The following is a 22,175-nucleotide window of genomic DNA, read 5'->3' on the forward strand; positions in this document are numbered from 1 at the left end:
ATTTTTTTATATATCATTTTGTAAAAATTAAAAAATTACTAAAATAATATATTTCTAAACGTGGCTTTAAAAGATTAAAAAGTTTAAAAAAAGTGTGATATTTTAGTTTTTGCCAAGCAACCTCTTAATTCGGCGTTTGATCATGGTTTGAAAAATTAGATAATCGATTTTTGCGGATTAGTTCTAGATTTAGATTTATGGCTCTAGATTTGAATTAAATTGAATTGTATAACTTAAACTATATATGTTTATTTGTTAGATATTATGTTTGTTTAAGTTAATAGTTAAATAATGTGTATGTTTATGTTTTGAAAGTTTATATTTAGAAAAATCATAACAGCTTAATGTTGAACAATAATTACTTAATGTTATATTTTTGCTTAATTGATGAATATTATGAGAGTAGTTTGTTTGATGGGTATATTATTACTTTTAAAATTTATGATAGGCTTTTTCTTTTTCCTTTTTTTTTTTAAATGTTATATAATTTTTGAATTTTTTAAAAATATTTTTGCTTAATTTTTTGAATTTTTTTGAATTTATGATAGATTATGTGATTTGAGATTTCAAACTGAATCCAGCTGTCTTCAAATATTTAAGTTCGGATCGATTTTGTGATTTTAAAGGTTTGTTTTTATTTTAATTTTTATTGAACCATAAACAATGGATAGGTTCTAATTTCTTCCCAAACCAATTCAAATCGGACCATGCTCACCCCTATTAAGGAATCCAATTTTTGCAATTTTTAGTTATGAAAAAAATTAAATTAATTGGATTTTAACAATTAAATGATCAGATCACATTTCTAACCTTTTTAATTAATAACATGGATGACTAAATATAATTTAGAAAATAATAAATTACAAATACATCCTCTTAAATTTGCTTAAAATACGGATTGTTCCCTATAATTTAAAAAATTACAAATAACTCGTTGTCAATTTTTTTTGTTTAACATAATTAATTGAAAAAATAAAATTTCTAACCACTCTTATATACAATAAATAAAATTAATAATAAAAATAGATTTTTGACATTATTAAAAACTATTAACTATCTTAATGATTTGTTAATAAAATGAGTCATTTGTTATGAAATTTGAAATTTCAAGGCAACGAGATGTAATTTTCAAAATTACAGGAGACAATTTGTATTTTAAGCAAATCTCAGGAGATATATTTATAATTTTTTCTTTAAAAAGGGGTTATTAACATAAAAACCCACTAAATTATTGAGAAGTATCACTTTGACCCTTAGATTATAAAAAAATACAAATAGACCCTCCAAATTATTGAAAAATATCATTTTGACCCCTTAAACTATAAAAGAATACAAATGGATCCTCTAAACTATTGGTGACCCCCTTCGGTCACTACACCATGAGTTAAACCAAAATTTTAAATATTTTTTTGACAAAAATACCCTCAAGTACTCTATATATTTACAATTTCATTAGTATTATTTTTTTAATTTTTTTTTTCAATATAAGTATTCATTTATTTTTATTTTTTTAACTATTCTTTGAAAATATATTTTTGCTAAAGAATGTTTTTTAAAAATAATAAAATAGAAAAATGAGAAAAATTGAGAAGAAGTGTTGTTAGATGTGTTATATAGAGTGTTGAAGGGTATTTTCGTTTTAAAAATGTCAATACAGTAATGAAATGGGTAAAAGTGAAACACGTCAATAGTTTAGGAGATCTATTTATATACTTTTATAATATAAGGGATTAAAGTGATACTTCTCAATAGTTTAAAGGGTCTCCATGTAAATAACCCTTTAAAAAAATTGACCATTCATTATTTATTTATTTATTTTGACAAATACTAAAGATCCATATTTTAAACCCCTAATATTCTCCCACAATAATGGGGCAAAGAAGAAAGGCATGTATAATTGGGTGTATGACAAATTAAAAGTTAACATTTACTACATTGCATAATTGCCGATCAAGTTGTAATAGGTTTCCTGACAATCTCAAATATTTTTCTTCCAATACAATTATAAATCGATCATATAACTATTGACTCAATTTTTTTTTATATGAATAATTTACGCAACGAATCTTATAATTTAAACTATTCAAATCAGTCCAAAATTAGAGAAATTGACCCTTCAATCCAAAAGCGGGATTGAAGTCAAGCTACTTCCATTATTCAATACTACAAATTTTGAAAATTACAAGCAAAGAAAAAAAAGAAAAAAGAAGCCAATTGTTTACCATTAATTTGAATATGACATTTTATTAAGTTTAAATCTATATTATACATTTATTTTTTGAATTTGGTTAACGAGTGTGTTAAGGATATTGGTTAATAATCTTTAACAAAAATATTAGAGATTCAAAAATTCTATCAAATAGTTCACATGAATGGAATTCACATAGTGTGAGTTATGTGATATATTTAATAGAAATTTTAGTAGAACTTTTGAATTTCTAACATTACTCAATGTTTAAATTAATTATACATAACATGATACATGTACTCCCATACACTATGTACAAACATATTAAATTTCTTATCAAATACTTTAAGAATACTCATTAATAAAACTCTTAATTTTGAAGTAAAGATTAGAAATATTTTTTTTTTTATTCCGTAACGATTTTGTAAATTAGTTGCGTTTGCTTCGAAAAAGTCGGTCCCTGTGTCCAACTCTTCGGTAGCATGTGTACGGCATGTGCAGTTTTCCTCATTTTTGTGATACTAGTGAAAGGGCCACGTGCAAGGCACGCTAACTAATGGCCAGTTAGTGCCCATTACATTTGTGTATTTAAATGAGTTTTGAGCTATTGCATAAACACACAAAATTAGCAACTGAATCATGAATATAAAATCGACTCAACAATACAAAGTTTTTAACAAAAACTATTACTTATACAAAAATAAAAAATAAAAAAACCTATTACAAGATCTATTTTCCCAACAAAATTGTCATTACTAAAAATATGATGTAATAAAAATAAAGCAATTGTTTTCTCTATTTGACAAATGAACAAGTACTCAATCATCCTTAATGGCAAGACTTGAAATCCCTCATCAATTGTGAACCCACTTTTACTTGGTATATTCTGAGTAAGATGAGCCAAACCATGCTTGTATGTAATGCTGTGAGACATACCACATCATCTCCTCCATGAACTGAATTTTCTATTAAATCCTCAGCCAGAGTTGCTCTGCATTATATTTGTTAGAAAGAAATATCTAGTTTTCATAATTTAGCATTTCAAATCAAATACCACCTTTTAGATCCCATCAACTCCTTCAATCTAAATGTATACCAAATGGATCAGGATCATGTGAATAATCAAACATGATTTGTTTGCAAAACTTTTATTCTACTTGCTTAAAGCAAAAAAAAAAAAATTAAAAACAATAATAGAAAGGTTATCAGCCCTTCTTATTTAATAGTTTAATGGGGACAAAAAAAAAAAAAACAATACAAAGATAGACCATAATAACTATTATCAAACATCCTTATTTGCATGGATTGGTGATAAGATAAGTAGCTAATCATCTACTTGAAAAGAAGGAAATAGAGAACTACAAGCAAATTCTTACGAGGGTTAGATTCAAATCATTGTGTTTTATGCAGTTCAAACGTAGTGCGTGCATGCAAATTAAATCATTCAAAATTCAAAGAGAAAATTAATCAATAAGATGGTGCAAATTACATAGCGAGGGAATTTCACATCTAAAAGCTAGACCAAACCCACAAGCTTAGTTTTTTAAGCCTTTCATATTTGATAATTAGCTTTTGATAATAGGGTCTAGTTTGCTATTAGATGTTTTTAGCAACTTGCATTCACTAAATTAGATCACAGATGGTCATTCCACAACATCAGTTCTAGATTAACAAGAAGCAGAAGCAATGTTGGATTCTATCATAGTAGTGTTTTCTTTAATATTTGAAACAGATTTTGAGTGCATGAATGCAAGTGATGTTTTAGGTTAGGTTTAATGATCACACTGGACTACAAAGTACAGGTACAATAATTCCAATGATCTAATTAATCGGTTAGAACCTTTGCCTAAAAATAGATCTTTTACAACATGTGAAAGGAGTTTTTTCTATCCAATTGAAATTTTCTGACAAGTTCCAACTCTTCAGGGAAAATTTGAGTCTAAAGTTGGGGGATGGCAAGAATATTAATTTCTAGAAGGACAAATGGCTTGATGAGAGACCCTAGTTGCATAAACTTTCAGATAATAAGGATGGAAATGTGGCTAATCTTCTCCGCCCAGGTGATCATAATGGTTCTTCGCAACTTAATTTTAGAAGAGCTTTTTTTGTATATGAAGAAGACGACTTTTCAAACCTGTTACCTTAATGTTGTGTTTGGAGCATGAATTTGGGTAAGGATTTGAAAAGGAAAAGGGAAAGGGAAAATGAAAAGAGAAAGGTGAGTGAAATGTAACTATATTTCATTCACATTTTATCTACATTTTCGTTTTCCTTTCCAAATCTCTACCTAAATTCATGATCAACACAGCCTAAGTGATAGGTGTTCGGTCTTGAAACAAGATTATGGGTGTGCTCTGTTATGCTATGGGAAGCATTGTAGAAATCTTTTAAACATTGGAGTTTTTTTGGTTGAGTGCAGCAAGGATTTGGGAATTTTTTCCGCATTAATTGCTGCTGGTGTTTTGTTTGCAATATTTGCTACCTGCGTTATTCGGCTTTGTTTTGGTTCTTGTTTGCTGTTGCTCCCAATTTTGATTGGGATTTGTTTCCTTTTTTGTTGCTCTAGCCTTGGCCTTTTGTCTTGACTGACGTATTCATTTGTACACCTTTTACCTTTGTTTGACATCAATATATTTTATTTTTACCGATTAAAAAAAAAATCTAGAAGCTGCATAAGCTTCTTTTGCACTTCTAGTATCAGGAGGAAGGACAAGAAATAAATCTCACATTACTAATTTACTTTTATTAAAAACAAAGAAAAAGAATTATGAAATAAAAATGAAATAAAACAATAAAAGTGAAAATGGTTGTTAGCAACAACACTTCCATTCAAACTGACAAAAGCCACCATATAATGCAAAGAATGTACATTTCAATAAGAGGTCTTTAATCTCATTAAATAAACAACCATGCAAAGTATGCAATGTCAAATGAATTGAATATCAAATGTTGAATCATTTATCACAGAGAAGGTTCCTGCCCATTTTTGGCTCTTGTACATGAGAATAAATTTGCAAAAGAATTGAGATTAATATTGGATATTAAAGATGATAATTTGAAGAATTCTTTTCAAAATGAATTTTTTTAGTGTACTGGAAAAAAAAAATCTCAGACTTGTTCATAATAATAATTATGAATGAAGAATAGTGTATCCCTCTGTTATATGAACACCTAACATGCAAATGGAAGTAATATTAATCCTCAAGTTCAACTAAACAAACAACAAGGGAAATTGAAGGACTATATTATATATATTGTTAGGAGACTTCACAATTGTTAACAAAAAATACACATTATCTACATACACAAATGAAAAAAAAAAAATGAAGCAAGTAACAAAATCTACTAAAGTTAATAGAGGAAATTATAAAACTTATTACAAACTCACATCACAAAGAATTATGAAACCACTAAATATGAAGCAAACCATTGGCCAAGACTCCAACGGCTATGTGTAGTTTTCCTCACATTTCTATTTAACCCTCCATAGTGGCCCAAGGCACTGAGCCCCAATCAAATTAAAACATGATTCATACTAATGTGTTACAATTCTCTTTTATGAATGAAACTCAAACAAAAGTCATTTCCAAACCTAGGGGAACAAAAGAAAAAAAAGCAATGAAGAGAAAAGATTGGACCTTTAACCATTCAAATTGACGTTTAAAAGTGATCTTAAGAAATTGTTGAGGTTTATTGAATTTTTCACACGGATGATATATTTTTCAATTTAATCAAAGGAATAAAATTAGTAATAAATTTTTTAAAAAAAGTATGGCAACTTTTTGCAAACCCATTTCACAAAAGACACCTAATGAGGCAAAGAAAACCATTGGCCAAAAAATCTTCTCTACTTTCACTGGTATTCATTTCACCCATCAATTGATCACTATGATCCACAGTCTCTATTTTACATTCTGATCTTCTCTCTCTACTCTATCTTTCTCTACAGACCATCACATACCTATATATTTTTCTTCTTTCTCTACTCTTTTTTCTTTCCACACTCTTTACCGGCCATCACTCACCTCTCTATTTTTCTTCTTCTCTTTTCTCTTCCACATCTCTTGAAGAACCTATTACTCACCATGAGGGATCTTCACATCATCAAAAGTCATAACATAATCGCAGAATTTCCTCAATCACCCAATTCAATTTTCCATGTAAAGCCTTGCAATGGACACACTACCAAGCAATAGTCACAAAACTTCGACACACTATGTTCTACAAAACAAATTGCAAAAGCTAAGCACTTCCACACATCACTGGAACAACTACACATCAATGGAACTACTGTAGCTAGTTCTAGTGATATTCAACAAATACACACACAAAACCAAAAAGAAGGAAAATGATAATGATGATGTGAGAAAGGAAGAGACACATATGAGAGAGGAGAGAGAAAATCTATGACAAAATTAGGAACAAATGAAGAGTTGTGTCAGTTGGGTTACCAAAAGTGTATTTTTGTACATTGAGATTGTAGTTATATACATGCATTTCGAAAAATCCAAACTGCATTTGGAGCGATTCATTTGAAATCAAGAAAAAATCAAACCCCATTTGAAATCAAGAACATTAAGCCCTCTGTTTGAGGGTTTTTAAAGGTGAAAAAGTTTGACCCCATTGAATTTTGCAATCTTTTCACAGCAAAATAGATAAATGAATAAAAAAGCTTGCTGGTATGTATGTGCATAGAAAATACTAAAAAGAGAAGACCACATAAACAACAACTCAAGGAAAATTTATATGATGGTCTCCAAAATCACAATTTCATACTAATAAAAATCAGGGTTTTAGGGATTTCAAGCCATACCTCTTCAATGAGAACTCTTTCGAACCAATAAGCTACTACAGAAGACAGAGCTCTCGAAGAACCCTTCAAAATCAAGAGACGAAAGTGAGAGATGATAAAGAGCAAAAGAACGGACAGAGAAATCAGAGAGAGAGAAACCATAGATTCGGAGCAAATTGGAGAAAATTTTAGGTTTTAAGAACCATACCTGGTCTCTTCAATCCTTGCGACTTCGATCTCCACGAATGGAAACAGGGAAGAGACGACCCGAGAAGAGAGAGGGGTTTTTCGTGAGGGAGAGAAGCAAACAAACGAGGGAGAGAGCGGCGTATACTATGGATCTTTGATAAACAGCTGTAAGGAATTTGAAGTTAGTTTTCCATGAATAGCCTTGCATCCAAAGAAGAAAACCTAAAGCATAAGGCCGACTTTTCAACTATTCAAAAAATACTGTTCATATTTGGCTGAAATTACTGTTTACTTTGCATCCGTGGTTTATATATATTGTATAGATATATGGACTAGCCTATCATTCGTGCTATGCACGGGATAATTATAGAGATTTATATTTGTTTTAATTTTTTTAATATATAAATTATGTTTTTTAAGATTTTTTATAAAAATAATTTAACAATTTTATCACTAATCATAGTGTACAGGAGAAATTAAAAAAACTATTTTAGTAACTATGCACGGACTGTATCTATAATTATTTGTATGAGAGGATTTTAAATGTTAATCAGTGATTTTGACCAAATCAATAAATGCAAGCATGTGCATTGAAAAAAGTTAATAAATGCTAATCATGAGATTTTGACCAAATTAATAAATGCTGAGGTTTTTTTTTTTAAATCAAAAATTTTAAAAATTAAGATTGAGAGATTGGAGCTCCCACAAGGCTTGAGGTTTAGAAACCACATTTTCCTTAATATATTTACAATTATCTATATATGTGAATTGCGATTTTTAAATATCTTTTTTTTTTTTTTTTTTAAATGTCATCTTTTTTCCTTTTTTTATATTATTTTAAAGTTTAATATTTTGATAATAATCATATGTGTTGGACTTTTCAAAGAATTAAATGTCTTTTTTTTTATTATATTATATTAAAGTTTAATATTTTGATAATAATCATATGTGTTGGACTTTTAAAGATTTTTTTTTTTGCTCGTTCTTAATACATTAAAGTGTTATTATGAGGGATAATAATCATATGTGTTGAGACTTTTTAAGGAATTCATATGTGTTGTATTTTAAAGAATTTTTTTTTTATGTTTGTTCTTAATGCATTAAAGTGTTATTATGAGGGTAAGACTTTGGGGTTGGGAGAAGTTAATAAATGCTGAGGTTTTTTTTTTTTAAATCAAAAAATCAAGAAATTTAGATTGAGAGATTGGAGCTCCCACAAGGCTTGGGGATAAAAACTCCCTTTTGCTTAATATATAACTAGCCTATCACCCGTGCTATGCACGGGATAATTTTATATATTTATATTTGTTTTAGATTTTTTTTAATATATAAATTATATTTTTTAAGATTTTTTATAAAAATAATTTAACAATCTTATCACTAACCATAGTGTATAGGGAAAGTTGAAAATGATACTGTAGTAACTATACACAGATTGTATTTATAATTATTTGTTTGAGGGGATTTTAAATGCTGATAAGGGAATTTTGACCAAATCAATAAATGCAGACATATAGAAAGACATGTGGATTAAAAGAAGTTAATAAATGTTAATGAGGAGATTTTAACCAAATCAATAAATGCTGAGCTTTTTTTCAAAAATAAAAATAAAAAAATTAGAAAATTCAGATTGAGATATTGGAGTTCCCATAGGCCTTGGGGTTAAAAATCCCATTTTGCTTAATATATAGTATAAATATAGATAGATTATTTACAGCCATTGAACAAACTACAATCACATTTTTCTTTTTGTGAGTTAACTTCAATCATATTAAAAAAATAAATTATAAATAAAAGGAGATAACTTCAATCATACAAATTACAATTTTTTTAATGCTATCTAACTATAATGACATTTTTCTCATAATAAGAAAAATAATTGAAAAAAAGAATCATTAAAATAGTAAATAAAAAAGATTATTTAGAACCATTGAATAAGCTACAATCACATTTTCCTTTTTGTGAGTGTTTATGTTTATCTAACTTCAATCATATTAAAAAATAAAACTATAAACAAAATGAGATAATTTCAATCATACAAATCACAATTTCTTTAATGCTATCTAATCATCATCAATAATTAAAAAAATCAATCACAAATTAAGTCAATTGATAATTAAAAAACACAATAATTTATTTTTCAAAAAACATGGTGAGTTAAAAAGATCAATTACAATTTTTTTTTGGTCAAAATTCAATCTAATCATCATCAATAATTGAAACATTATGTGACCCTAATGAGTACAATCCATTTTGTTTTTCAAAAAACACAGTGAGTTAAAAATCAAATCACAAATTAAGTGAATTGATAGTTAAAAAAACGCAATAAATTTTTTTTCAAAAAACACAGTTAGTTAAAAAAATCAATTACAATTTTTTTTTTCAAAATACAATCTAATCATTATCAATAATTGGTACTTTAAAAATCAAATCAGAAAAAAATCAAATCAATTCACAAATATTTTTATATTATCTAACTACAATCATATTTTTTTCATAAATAATTGTAAAGAAAAACCATTAAAACAGTAAATAAAAGATTAAATCAAATTAAAAAAAAACCATTGAACAAACTACAATCACATCACATTTTTCCCATAATAAAATAAACAAATAAATAAATGAAAAAAAGAACCATTGACTAAGTACAATCAAATTAAAAAAAAAGAACCATTGAACTAACAACAATCATATTTTTTTCTTTGTGAGTGTTTATATTTATCTAACTTCAATCATATTAAAAATAAAAATAAAATAGCAAATAAAAAGATTAAATAACATTAAAAATAAAACCATTAAACTAACTACAATAATCATATTAAAAAAAAAAAAACCATTGAACAAATTACAATCACATCACATTACAATCACATTTTTTTTTTTTTTTTGTGAGTGTTTATGCTTAGGGTTTAGGGTTTAGTGTGTATTGGAGAAGTTAAAAAAACTTGGAAGAATTTAATAAGTGCTAAGTTTATTTTTTTTAAAAAAACAAAAAAATCAAGAAATTAAGGTTAAGATATTGGAACTCTCACAAAACTTGTGGGTTAGACATAGATATAAATAAATAGATAGATATAGATATAGATATTTATATTTGTTTTAAATTTTTTTAATATACAAATTATTTGTTTTGGAAAAGGTACTGCAGTAATTATGAGATAAGTCAAAAAGTTTTATGGGTTGAGAGAAATTAATAAATGCTGAAGTTAAATTTTTTTTTTTTTAAACAAAAAATTAGAAAAATTGGGATTGACATATTAGAGCTTCTACATGCCTTGGGGGTAGGGGTGGGCAACGGTTTATCCGAACCGCTCAAACCGCCCAATCCGCCCAACCCGCATATAAATGGGCGGTTTCGCAAACATAATGCGGGCGGATGCGGTTTGAAATATGACAAATTTGCGGGTTGCGGGCGGGTCGCGGTTTAAACCCGCAACCCGCAAAAACCGTCCGCACTTTAATTATTATTATTATTATTATTTTTTATATACCAACTTTGTAACTTTTACAGGAGCACCATTATATTCTCTATGACACTAGGATCCTTATTTTTAAGTATTTCTCAACTTTCTTAATGCCGTAGAATTATCAAGTCCTAAACTTGGTTTCTTATATGATTTTCATTGGTGATTCATCCACTTTTTCCTAATAAAATTTTCCTTCTAATGGTCGATAGAACTAATAGTTTGATTATTGATTACTGAACTGGCAATTCTAATTGAGTACAACCTTTAATGCATTGATATACATTTTTTTCATGGCAAAAATGCTAGTGTAGGGTCTCTTTGTTTTGGGTACTTTCATTTAATGCATTGATATTCAATTTTTATTTGTAAACTCATCAAAAAATTGTTATCACAAATATATAAAATGAATCTGATGCCTAAATTCGCTGGGAAAAAAAAAACTCGAAAATTAATTTTTAAAGAAAAAAGTATAAACCGCAAACCGCCCGCAACCGCCCGCACATTTGCAAACCCTATCCGCACAAACTGCAAACCGCACTGCGGGCAGTTGCGGGTTGACTTTTTCCCAAACCACATAGATGCGGGCGGGTCAAAACCGAGCCGCAAACCGCACAAAACCGATCCGCGAACACCCCTACTTGGGGGTTAGAAACCCCCTTTTACTTAATATATAGTATAGATATAGATTTGTGATAGATATGTTATGGATCACAATTTTAGAATATAAAAATGAGTGAGAGTTTTAAAAAGATAATTTTAGAGGAGTTTTAAATGGATGGAATTCACTTGTAATATGATGTGTGTGCATGTGTATTTGTTTGTTTATTTGTTTATTTTTTTTCATCACATGTGTAAAGCTCTCTTTAGAGCTCAAATATTAGAGTTATGTATCATTACTCTTTAGATTAATATATTTATTTATAATAATGTGATAAGAAAGCTGCTATTATTGTGGCTTAAATTTAAAAAAAAAATTTAAGATTTTTAAATATTTTAATTTTGTGATGAAAATTGCATAATTTTCTAAAAGAGATCGTGATTAAAAAATAAAGTTACTTGTATATATATTTTTTTTTGTAATATTACACATTTTGTTACTTAAAAATAATTTGATAAAAATTATGCAACACTGCTAAACAAAAAAAAAACATTATATTATCAACAAAAATGCATAACTTTATTTTGAGTTATTGGTTGTCGTAATTCTAGGAGAAAATTATGAAATATTTATAACAAAATTATACAATATATATATATATATATATGAGATATTTAATTTAACAACTCTTTTTAACTTTTAATAATGAAAGATATTTATAATATTATTATTTTATTTTTATTTTTTTTAACTTAAAGTCCCTGAGGCACAATCGTACCCATATATCACGCACGCTCATTCTCTCTCTTCTCTCTCTTTCTCCATCACCGTGACTGCCATAGCCTCCTCCTCCGCCACGATGATTGTCATGATTGCCATCACCACCGTAGCAACTGGCAACGGCAACAATAGTAGCAGACCCATTTCTCAGAAACCTCACAAAGCAATCCATTTATCAGAAAACAAAGTTTGAGATTCTCTCTCTCTACTCTCTATGAAATTGAGTAATCCATTTCTCGATTACTACTACTATTTATTTATTATATAAATTCATAGCATTCTCACCGCTTCACGCTCTGTCATCTCTCTCTGGTTCGATTCGTCAATAGAGGTATGATTCTATTATATTATATTATATATTATATCAATCGAATGTATGCATATACACAAATATGTGTGTATATTATATTTGTTCATATAAGTTTTTTATTATACTCAATTTGACTATTTTAAGTGGACAAACTCAGATTTAATTCTCTCTCTTTTTATGTATATGTTTGTTCAACGTTGTCTGAAATTACTCTCAAAATTTATCTTGTGTGAAATTTCTTTTTGGGGAGTTAAAGGTATCGTTTGGTAGAATTTTTTAAATATAATTTAAGAATGCGAGTTGTATTTTAAGTTTACGAGTTTTGGAATTATGATTTGAGTATAGAAAATTTATTTGATAAATGAGTTTTAAAAAACATTTTGAAAAGAGTTTTTGAATTGAGTGATGTGACATAATTTTTTATACGAAAATGGAAAATGTCTCGTAGCTCAAATTTTGTGGCTCAAAAGTAGCTCAAATGGCCAAAACGACGTCGTTTTGACCATTTTTATGTTGTTCTGTACTCAAAACGACGTCTTTTTGACCATTTTTATGTTGTTCTGTACTTAAAACGACGTCGTTTTGGCCATTTGAGCCACTTTTGAGCCACAAAATTTGAGCTACGTAGCATTGTCGTACAAAAATTTACAACTCATAACCAAACACACAAGGAAATTCTATTCAAAGTGCATAAAAAAATTTTAAAAAAAAAAATTTAAAATATTTTTTATTTAAAATATAAAAATAACAGGTGCAAAAAAAAAAAATCACGAATACTGTAGCGGTCAACCGGCCGGGGATGACCGGGTACATGAATTTTCAAACGTGGGTGTGGAAATGTTTTTTGAAAACTGTAAACAAATGCCGCACTCAAACTAAAAGATAGAATCATGATTCAAAAACTGTACCAAACACAGCCTAAATTTCTCTATGAAAAGACACAATTTTCTCTAATTGGTTATAACACAAAGAAAATTATGAGCAAATTACAGAAAAATTGGTCAAAATACAGAGAAAATTGTGAGCAAATTATAGAGAATTTTGTGAGCAAATCAAAAAAATTCAACCTAGAGAAATTCAAAACTCAGAGAAAATTTCAAAATACAGGAAAAATTAGAAAAATTGAGAAAATCAGAGAAATTTCAAACTAAATTTCTTTGTGTTTCAAAATTTCATTGGATCAAAACTTCTCTTATTCGAAATTTCTCTAAAAAAAATGTTAAAGAACCACAACCACTATAAAAAATATTACATGTCCTTTGTCCTGTAAAATCTTAATATTAGAGATCTTAAAAAAAATTCTCCTAAAAAAATTACATTATATATATATATATATATAATACATAACAAAGTGTTTAAAGTGTGTAAGGAAGAAATTTCCATTATTCAATGAGAGTGACTTTTTATGAGGTGTTTCAAACACGTACGACTACGGCCCATTTTGCCAATAAAAAAAAATATTACTTACTTTTTTAATTTTATTTTTTTTTTAGTGTTTTTTTTTTAAAAATAATGTCAAAATTTTTTTACCTTTTCAGACGATTTTGTTTTGATGAATCTAAAAAGTATATTTTTATGAAAAATTTCAGGAAAAAAAAAAAATCACTAAAGAAAAATATCATTAAAAAAATACTTATTTTTGTCTTTTCTAAATTTTTTTTTGGGATTTTTTTTAAAAAAATTATAATTTTCTAATTTGTTTTGTGAGTTGAACCTAGAAGCCTAAATTTTTTTGAAAAAAATTAAAAAAAAAATCAATAAAGGTAAAAAAAAAAAAAAAAAAAAAAGAAGAAGCAAAAAAAATACACTTCGTAAAACACTCCTACGTAATATGCTGAATTTTCTACTTATAGCATAGATAGTTGGTGTGAATGAACTACAAAACCCAACCACAAATTTCCATGATGCTTCCAAAGATGGTGTGAAACTACAAAACTCTATCAACGAAGTAGTTTACGAAATGATTTTCCAAAGATGGTGTGAAACTACAAAACTCAATCCGGAATATAGTTTTCAAAAGAGTTATGCTAGAGATTTTAAATAATTTACCAAATTTTCTACCAAACCTCTCACATGGTGTGAGACCCACCCACATCCATGTGAGAGGTTTGATAAAAAATTTGGTAAATTATTTGGAATCCATAGCATTTTCCTTTCCAAAATTATTCCATCACACACTTTGGTATACTTGGCTTGTTTTTTTAATCTTATTTTATGATTTTTTTTATAGATTATTTACATGAAGATCCCTAAATTATTGAGAAATATTACTTTAACCTCTTAAACTTAAAAGCGTACAAAAAATTTATCTAAACTGTTGAGAATTATCACCTTTTCCCCATAAATTATAAAAGTAAATAAATGAACCTTTTAAATTATTAGCATGTTTCACCTTGATCATTTCTGTTTGGGGGTCCAATTTGTACATTTTGATAATTTAAGAGGTCTATTTGTACGTTTTTATAGTTTAAGGGAATGAAATGATACTTTTCAATAATTTAGGGGGTTTATTTATATGCTTTTATAATTTAAAAGGTTAATGTTATACTTTTCAATAATTTAGAGAGTCTCTATGTAAATAATCCAATTGTTTATCTACAAAAGTCTGCTTCCAACTGTATTCTCATAACAGGACCACAATCTAATTTTCAACTAGGTTTTATTTGGTTGTATGCTCCCCCACTTATCTCACTTCAATTTCGTAATAGGGTATATTGTAATGGCCTAATTTCTATAAATCCAATTAATATTAATTAAATCCATCATCCTCCTTTAATTAGAAATCCATTCAACTTATAAATGCGGAAGCGATTGAAATATTCATAATCAAAGATATTTTTAATCAAAAGAAATCTCGCATTCTCATATTTCATTCTAATAAAGTTGAGATTTTACAAAACAAAGATCACATGCACTACACATTCACAACTCTCTAGCTTGAATCCATAGCATATGAGGAACCATTGCAACAATGTAAATAAACAAGAAAAATGCTCTATAGGCTTACATATTCCAATGTTGAAACTGTAAGAGGGGCTAATTTGAGCCCACTAAATTATTTAGGCCCAATAGCCCAAGATTAGTGGGCCCGAATTTATCGCAAGTCCGAGAATCAGTGGGCCCAGATTTATCGCCATCAAACGGATTGAATTGCTCTAAGCCTCGAAAGGGTTCGGATCCATGAACCTAGAGACTTACTCGGGCCCGGACTCGAAAGGGTATTAAGCAAGCCTAGAGATCCGAGGCACTCGGACTCGAAAGGATTCGGATCCACGAATCTAGAGATCCGAAGTACTTGGCTTCGAACGGATTCAGACGCAATCTAGAAGTCGCTCCGTTAATGAGTCCCAGAACACTTGCGGGCTCGGAGCTTTCCGGGATCTACGCACCAGAACCATGGGCGTAATGGAATTCGAACAAAGGACCCGATCCCGAGGACGGTGAGTGGAGACAAATTCACTCTTCGGTTAAACTAGCCTATACCCGGGTCGAGGTGGCACGATCCCGGGGGGTCCATGAGACTCGGCAATATTTTGCGGCAGGATGTCCTCTGGGACTACCCCTGACCCTTTGGGATGATTGGGGATCATTGGTTAGGTGTGGCTAAGAAGAAGGATTCGCCGAGGGATTGGTCTCCTCTTCGGGGTTTTCTCATCCTCGGAGAAGTCACCTCCTCGGAGAAGTCACCTCCTCGGAGAGGTCACCTCCTCGGACAAGGTGGTTAGAGAGAATATCTCCCATGTGCCTTGCACATGGGCTCCATCCTACATCATGAGGTGTCTATAAATAGCACCCACCCATAGCTTTACAAGGGATGGATTTTTTGGAGATTTTTTAACTCTTGGGAAAGAACTAATTTCCCTTCTCCATTATCAACCTTGAGAGTGAAAGTGGGAGATCAATGGGAGAGCCTTGCCATTATTCTATTCTCTAGCCATTTTGCCTTCTTCTTCACCCAATCTCTTATCTCCATCATCTCCTTTGTTGTTGTGTTCCTAAGTTGAGATTATTGAAGAATCTAAGCCTCTCATCATATTCTAGAGAATTCGAAGTTGTTCTTCAAGGATCTTTGAAGATCTTCGAATTTTCCAACTCCTTTCTTGAACCCTCTCCTACATTTTTGGCGACTCTGCTGGGGAGGCGGATTGGTTAATGGTCTCAACGAGATCTGGAATCCACACAACTCCAACAAGGATGGCGGGAGAAGATGAAGTTCACCAACAAGGATCCTCTAATGGTGGTGATGACAGAACCATGACTCCAGATCAACCACTTTTGCTTGAAGCCATTCAAGGACTTCAGAATACTCAGCAAGAGATTCTTACCACTCTTCAGAATCTCACTCACACCATGTTGGTAATGAGTTCTAACTTTGCACCGGCGCCAAACGGGAATCAAACTGGTGGTGGAGTTATTCTCGCCGGAGCGCAAAATCAAATCCAAGGAGAAGTAGGCCCCAATCAGCCTATGGCTCATGGCAACACGGCCACAGTAACACATGCTCAAACCACAGTAGGCGGCGGCAGTTTGCCCATACCCGGGCTCCATGGCGTGCCAAGCCAAGATCCAATGGTGACTAGGGGAGTTTCTAGTGTAATGAATGGTGCTCCGGCGACTGTTGGTGTCCAGGAAAACATATGGAGTGTGATGGCGCAAAAGGGAGCTCTGCCCGTACCTAATCTTGTCACGCCACCAGTAAATGTTACCCAAGCACCAAGCGGGCCTCCTTTGGTGCCGACAACAAATCTGCAAGCACAACCCGGTATAGCGGCGCCGTACGGTGGACTTTACGGGCCTCAATTCAATATCCCATCACCAACTGGCTTGTCTATAGGCGCTGATGGCCAGTATCGTCAAATGTCCTCACCAATGATGAATTCGCAGCACCAGAACGGCCAAGACGCCCCTAGCTCAGTCTTCGGGTACATAAGCCAAGTCCCGGGAATACCACCATCAAACTCTCTCCCTCAACAGTTTCTCACTCTCGCCGATGTGCAGGCCATGTTCGATCTCGAACGGGGCAAGAGGACCTTACCCTCTTTGCCTGATCTAGACGTCAAGCCGCCTTACCCCATTGAGATGCTGAGTTATCCATACCCTGAGGGGTATACAGTGCCGAAGTTCATCAAGTTCGCCGGCAAACAAGGAAATGCCCGAGAACATGTTGTGCGATTCATCGAGACTCTAGGTATTCATGGGTCAAACCACGTCCTCCGACTGAGAGAATTCTCTAAGTCCCTCACCGACCGAGCATATAGTTAGTATGTTAATTTGGCCCCAAACTCTGTCCGAAGTTGGGAGGAAATGGTTAACAAATTCCACTCCAAGTTCTTTCAAGTGGCGGAGAAGGTGACCACACTTACATTGTGTAAAGAGAAGCAACAAGAAAGTGAAGACATCCTTGACTACGTCAAAAGGTTTCAGGACAAGGCCGTGGATTGTCATGAAGCAGTTGAGGAGAGTTATCTGGTTCAAATTTGTCTAGAAGGGGCATTGAGCAGGTACAAAATGTTTCTAGTTAACCACAAGCTACCCACCTTCTCGGCATTAATAGAAGCAGCTCGGAACATTAGCATTCCTCAGGCTCAAGAGTCCGGATTTAAAGCTAGTTACAAGACTAGTTTCAAGTCATCTCGTGGACCTATCGTTGCTGCTGCCTCTGCCCCGGATACCCGAAATTCACAAGGAGGAGGTCATAGAGGCCAGAAAAGAAAGCAATATAATGGTGAAAAGTGGAATGTTTCTTATCCATGTGGAATCGAGGAAGTGAAAGCTCTAGTTAAGGAATGGGTGGCTGACGGAGAGCTAAAATTGCCTTATGTTGAAGAAATGCCATCAAAAAAGGACCGTGAGAGCCCTGAATTTTGTGTCTACCATCGTACATTGAAACATCCGACAGAGAAGTGTTGGACTCTCAGGAAAATCTTCAGAGATAAAGTCGAGGCAGACGAATTGAGGTTCAAAAAGCGAGGGACTCAAGACATCCGAGAACAACCATATCCTCAACACTGAGACAAGGGCAAGAATGTTGCTATAATAGCTTATGAAGGCCCAATGATCGAGGCTATCGCTAATCTCGATGACGATGACTGTTATCTGGACGATATCCTCGAGCCAGAGGGTGAGCAAGTTTACTATAGAAGAGGAGGACACCATGTTTATGTGGCATCTTATTTTGAGGAGACCGAGGAGATGGTTAACTACGAGCCTCCAAGAGTGGAAAAAGATCCGGATCACTATGCCAAAACCCTGCAAGACTGTGTAAAGTTCAAGCAGTTCTTTGACCAGCTTGGACTTTCCAGGGAGGCAAGAACGGAAATCACCAAGTCTATCATTAATATAGCCGAGGCACACCATGAGGAATGCATGTCAACTGAGGGGTCTATCCCGAGGAAGGCAAAAGAGCAATCTAGTGCCATTACTTTCTCCGAGGCTGATCGAAAGTATCCTTTTTCTCACAATCGCCCGCTTTATGTTACTGTTTTTATTAACGGGTTTGAGTTCAAAAGGGCCTTTCTAGATAGTGGTGCCTCTATCAACATTATGACTCGCGCTACTCTAGAAAAAGCCGGAATCTCTGAAGAACGCATTGTGAAACAGCCGATAGTCATCACTGGCTTCGGTGGAGAAAGGAGAATTACTATCGGATGCGTAACAGTTGATTTAGCCGTTGGAGAAATTCACTCGGCCACCAAGTTCCATATTATCGATTCTGAGGCAAATTATCACATCATTCTAGGGAGGACCTGGATGCATAGATATGGGGCTGTACCATCAAGTTATCATCAGTGTGTTAAGGCTAAATGGGGAAAGAAGACGGTGACAATTCAGGCTACAGAAAGGCCGTTCGAGATCCATGAAGCTCATTATTCTGATGCCATCTACTTCACCGAACTGGCTGTCGAAGAAGTTCCCACCACCTCTAAGCCTCGAGGGGTCAAAATTCCTCGTTGGGAGGATATCAAAGATGACAAGGAGCCGATGACAGAATCAAGTAAGCGGGCGATGTCTAGACCAGAAAGTCCGCCTATTCCTCGGAAGGTGATGAAAGTTCGAGAAGGAGGCAAGATGGTGTATTATTTATGAAGGTGCGGGGAGTCGGTTTCTTCAGTCACCGACTCTGAGTCAAAAGAAGAGCCTCCTGACAATGATATAGTAATAAAGCCTGAAGTGGCTCCAGAATGTATGCAAGATGGGCCGAAGCCTCAGCCTGAACAACTTATCGAAATAGATCTGAGTGATGGACAAGATGCACCGAGGCCGGTATTCGTAAGTTCGAGCCTTAGCCCAGAAAAGCGGGAACAGTTGTTAAAGTTGATAAGCCGATACTCAGATGTGTTTGCTTGGTCATATAAGGAAATGCCCGGACTAGATCCTGACCTAGTCTCTCACTATCTTGATGTGTTCCCAAACTCCAAGCCAATTAAGCAAGCTGCTCGAAAATATCATCCAGATCTCGAAGAGAAGATTAAGGAGGAGATTGAAAAACTTCAACAGGCTGGTTTCATCCGGCCAATACAGTACCCCACGTGGTTAGCAAACATCGTGCCAGTAAAGAAGAAGAATGGCCAAATCAGAGTATGTGTAGACTTTCGAGATTTGAACAAATCTTGCCCGAAGGATGAATTCCCTCTTCTTCACATCGACACCCTCGTGGATACTACCTCGGGACACCAGATGTTCTCATTCATGGATGGATTCAGTGGATACAATCAGATTAAGATGGCTGAAGAGGACGCAGAAAAGACTGCTTTTAGAACACCTCTCGGAAACTTCTTCTATACAGTCATGCCTTTCGGACTCAAGAATGCCGGTGCAACTTACCAAAGGGCTATGACTGCAATCTTTCATGACATGATCCATCATGAGATGGAAGATTATGTTGATGATCTAGTGGTGAAATCCAAGAAAGAAGAAGACCATCTCCGAGACCTTGAGAAGGTATTCAAGAGGTGCCAGAAATTCAAAATGAGGATGAATCCTCTCAAATGTGCTTTCGGGGTGACGGCCGGGAAGTTCCTCGGGTTTCTTGTACATAGGCATGGTATCGAGGCAGATGAAGACAAGGTCAAATCTATCAGAGCAATGCCTCCCCCGCATTCTCAGAAGGAGTTAAAGAAGTTCCTCGGGAAGGTGTCTTATATTCAGAGGTTTATCCCAACACTGGCAGAGATCTCTGCGCCTTTCGGCTCTTTGTTAAAAGGAGATGCCAAGTTCGAGTGGAACCAAGAGCACCAAAAGGCCTTTGGGAGAATCAAGGCGGCCTTGACCTCGCCTCAGACCATGATAGCCCCGCAGCCCGGGGTGCCTCTAATGTTGTACCTAACTTCAACCCCCAAATCCATAGGGGCATTATTGGTCCAAGATGTAGATGGAGTAGAACGCCCGGTGTATTACATCAGTCGGAAGATTCGAGGAGCAGAAGTCCGATATACTCCAGTAGAGAGACATTGTTTAGCTTTGGTATTCACTGCCCAAAAGCTCAGACATTACTTCCTAGCACATCAGATTCAGATTGTTACTAAAAGTGATCCAATCCGATACCTCCTCAGCAAGCCTGCTCTAACCGGGAAGGTGGCAAGATGGTTGTTAGCATTGGGTGAATTCGAGATCACATGTGTAGCCCCCAAGGCGATCAAAAGCCAAGCCTTAGCTGATCTCCTTGCCCAATTTCCAAGTGGTGACTATGAACCAGTGAATGAAGAATTAAGAGGAGAGGTGCACGCAGCTATGGCTTCCGAGGAAAGCTTCTGGACATTGAGCTTTGACGGAGTAGCAGCCGGAGGGAAGGGAGGAACCGGGATAATCCTTACAAGCAAAAGTGGGGAAAAGTTATATTTGTCTTATAAACTGGATTTCCATCGTTCGAATAACGAAGCCGAGTATGAGGCTCTTATTTTAGGCTTGATAGCAGCTGAGAAGCACAGTATCAAGAAGATTCGGATCCGGGGGGACTCAAAGCTGATAGTGAAGCAAGTTTCAGGACAGTTCGTCTTAAAGGAGCCTGCCTTGGCCACATATCGAACAACAGTCCAAAGGCTTCTTGACAAATTTCAGAAGGTCGAAATAGAGCATGTGCCTCGCTCCGACAACAAGTTTTCAGATGCCCTCGCAACATTAGGGGTAAGAGTTGACATTCCAGAGGAAGAGGCAACAATTGTTATCAAGAAGAGAACAGAACCTTCAATAATACCCGAAGACAAAGGCCTTCCGGAGGACTGGAGAGGAGAAGTCCTCGAGCAACTCAGAAGCAAAGTTGGAAAACTGACTATGGCCAAGCTTGCCCAATTCACAATTATTCAAGGTGAACTTTACTTCCGAGGAGGTACCGGATTCCTGGCCCGGTGTATTGGCCAACAAGAAGCAAGCTTCCGACTATAACAGATCCATGAAAAGTCTTACGGGGATGGGGATATCAGTCTGTATAGAAGAATCCAAAGACAAGGTTATTATTGGCCCGAGATGGAGAAGGACTCAAATCAATTACAGAGGGAATGCCCCAAGTGTCAGTCATACATCCGGGAGGATGAGAGTTGCTTTGAAATTGATACCCCTGACTGGAGGCAAGTCTACATTGACTATCTCAAAGAGGGAACACTACCTGAGAGCCCGAGGGACATTGCACACCTCAAGAGGAGAGCGAGGCGGTACTTTCTTGATCAGGACAAGCTGTATAGAAGAAGTATTGAGGGCACTCCCCTGAGATGTCTCTCCAAGGAGGAGTCAGATCTAGTCCTCGGAAGAGCCCACGAGATTGAACATCAAGGAGGGGCTCGGCTGTTCGAGCAACTTATACACCTTGGGTATTACTGGCCGACCATGGAGTCAGATGCATCCCATCACGTGAAGAG

General features: G+C 33.7%; 1 protein-coding gene and 1 long non-coding RNA gene across 3 annotated transcripts in view; one reads left to right on the forward strand and one right to left on the reverse strand.

Moving 5' to 3' along the window:
* The window catches only part of LOC145806379 (receptor-like protein 6), a 118,042-nt gene that overhangs the window by 63,961 nt on the left and 31,906 nt on the right, over nt 1-22,175 (forward strand). The window lies entirely within an intron of this gene.
* Nucleotides 2,814-7,385, reverse strand: LOC145806375 (uncharacterized). Of its 2 annotated transcripts, XR_014349403.1 has the most exons (3): nt 7,189-7,367; nt 7,002-7,064; nt 2,814-3,179 (listed from the first exon to the last, which is right to left on the reverse strand). It is a non-coding gene; the product is annotated as an uncharacterized LOC145806375 (long non-coding RNA). The 2 variants fall into 2 exon arrangements; XR_014349402.1 differs by lacking the exon at nt 2,814-3,179 and having other exon boundaries at nt 6,650-7,064; nt 7,189-7,385.

Source organism: Camellia sinensis, chromosome 13, assembly GCF_055761805.1.
Source record: "Camellia sinensis isolate YWXY chromosome 13, ASM5576180v1, whole genome shotgun sequence".
Classification (NCBI taxonomy): Eukaryota; Viridiplantae; Streptophyta; class Magnoliopsida; order Ericales; family Theaceae; genus Camellia; species Camellia sinensis.